The sequence below is a fragment of the Chiloscyllium punctatum genome, chromosome 18 (assembly GCF_047496795.1).
Source record: "Chiloscyllium punctatum isolate Juve2018m chromosome 18, sChiPun1.3, whole genome shotgun sequence".
Taxonomy (NCBI): Eukaryota; Metazoa; Chordata; class Chondrichthyes; order Orectolobiformes; family Hemiscylliidae; genus Chiloscyllium; species Chiloscyllium punctatum.
In genome coordinates, this window is record NC_092756.1 from 74,635,655 (window position 1) to 74,638,212 (window position 2,558).

A 2,558-nucleotide genomic window follows, 5' to 3' on the forward strand; every position below is an offset into this window, starting at 1 on the left:
CTCCTCAGGAGACAGACACGAGCTGCAACCAACAGGGTACCCTTCATTGTCCAGTACTTACCAGGAGCTGAGAAACTACGTCACATTCTCCACAGCCTGCAACACATTATCGATGAGGATGAGCACCTCATCAAGACCTTCCCCACCCCTCCACTTCTCACCTTTAAACAGCCACCAAACCTTAAACAGACCATTGTTCACAGCAAACTGCCCAGCCTTCAGGACAACACCAAACAACCCTGTCACAGTAGACACTGTAAAACGTATCAGAGTGTCGCCATGGATACCGCCATGTCACATGGGGACATCTCCCACCATGTACACGGCAGGTACTCATGTGACTCGGCCAATGTTGTCTATCTCATACGCTGCAGGGAAGGATGCCCAATGCATGGTACATTGGCGAGACCGAGCAGAGGCTACGGCAACAGATGAATGGGCACCGCGTAATGATCACCAAACAGAGGTGTTCCCTCCCAGTCGGAGATCACTTCAACGATCAGGGACTTTCAACCTCGATCTTTCAGGTAACCATCCTCCAAGGTGGACTTTGGGACAGGCAACAATGAAAAGTGGCCGAGCAGAGGCTGATAACCACGTTTGGTACCCATGGGGATGGCCTCAACTGGGACCTTGGGTTCATGTCACACTACAGCAGACCCCAATTCACTACACACACACACACACACACACACACACACACACACACACACACACACACACATCCTGTCACACAATACACACACACACACCTTCTCACAGATGTATACCCCATGACACTCAAACACATACACATACACACACTCTCACAGATACTCACACCATCGCCCCCTCCCACGCACACCCAAATGCACACACTCACTCGGTCTCCCCTGCACGCACACACATATATGATTTTAGGGTGAACTTGTACGTTCAGAATTATGTTTTGTTTTGCTCAAAAACTGTATAAAACCATGTCAGATTCTGTAAATGCCACTTTAGAAATAGAATCAGTCTGACCGAACATTGGGACACAGACAGATTTTAACCTCACATCTTCAATGCATTATCTGAGCTGAGATGGCACCGATTGTTAAAACTCTCTTGAGAATGTAACTTTAACAAAGGTCTGGGATGTACATAACAAGGAACTGAAACGAACATGATCATTCTAAAAGATGAAAGACTTCAGCTCAATTTGTTTAATATTACATGCCATGACACTGCAATCCTGTTGCTAAAACTTCAGTGTTTTACGATCCTGCTCCACAACCACCTGATGAAGAAGCAGCTCTTCGAAAGCTAGTGTTTCCCAATAAACCTGTTGGACTATAACCTGGTGCTGTGTGATTTGTAACATTGTCCGCCCCAGTCTAACACCGGCTCCTCCAAATCATAACCTTTATGTCAATGACTGGTGCGTTTTGGATGATAATGTAAAACATAACAATTGAAACCATCCAAAGTTGGGGCTTGATGTTTTCAAGTCATTACACTATGACCTTTCCCCTGGCGGTTTATTCCATTGTGGGATTGTTTTTATTCATTTTCCGGGCGTGAACATTGCTGGCTAGATCAACATTTATTGCCTCTCCCTACTTTCCCCTGAAAGGTGATGGGGAGCTATCTTTTTGAACCACTGCAATCCATGTGCTGCCTGTATCTCCTTTCGAACTGATTGAAGATTTAACAGGAGGGAGTCGGCCATTTTGGATTTGTTCAATACATTCACATCGCTTGTATGACCCATTGATATTTTACTTATACATTCTGTGTCTGATGCCTCCTCTATCATTACACCTGATGAAGGAACAACGCTCTGAAAGCTCGTGTTTTCAAATAAACCTGTTGGACTATAACCTGGTGTGGTGTGATTTTTGACCATTTGTTGAGGTAAACCGACAATGAATCAATGGAGGGTGTTCCAGGATTGTGACCGAGCTGCAGGGAAGGAATGCGATATGTTTCTGACTAGGCCAGCGTTTATTGCCCAGAGGGTGAGTCAACCACATTGCTGTGGGTCTGTAGTCTCACCTGGTTTTCTTCCTGAAAGGAGAATATGGAACCAGTTAACTTCAACCTCAATAGCAATATATGGTTCCCAACAGACAAAGCTCCTCCTGAGCTGAGATTTCTCCACCTTGTATGGTGGGATTACAGTCCATCTCCCCCACACCATGAACTTGGTGTTCTGGATTCCTACTCCAGGTCGAGCACTGCACCACCATCTCCCCTTATTAACTGGAACTGAGATCAAACAGACACAGGGTGCTGATCAGAGTTCATGTTTAAAAACATAACAGCCCAAATGGGATATGAACTCACAACCCCTGGCTTTGAACATGGACACCCTCTTCATGATGCATCTGAGGTGAGATACCATGTTAGCCACCCACGACAATTGATAGCTCTGTCTTTGGTTGTGTTCCGAAGATCTTAAAAATTCGGCAATTCAGCTCCTCGAGCCTGCTTTGTCATTCCACACGATCATGGCTGATCTCATCTCGGCCTCAACTCCACTTTCCTGCCTGCTCTCCATAACACTTCAACCCAACTACAGCCTGCATGTAGGGATC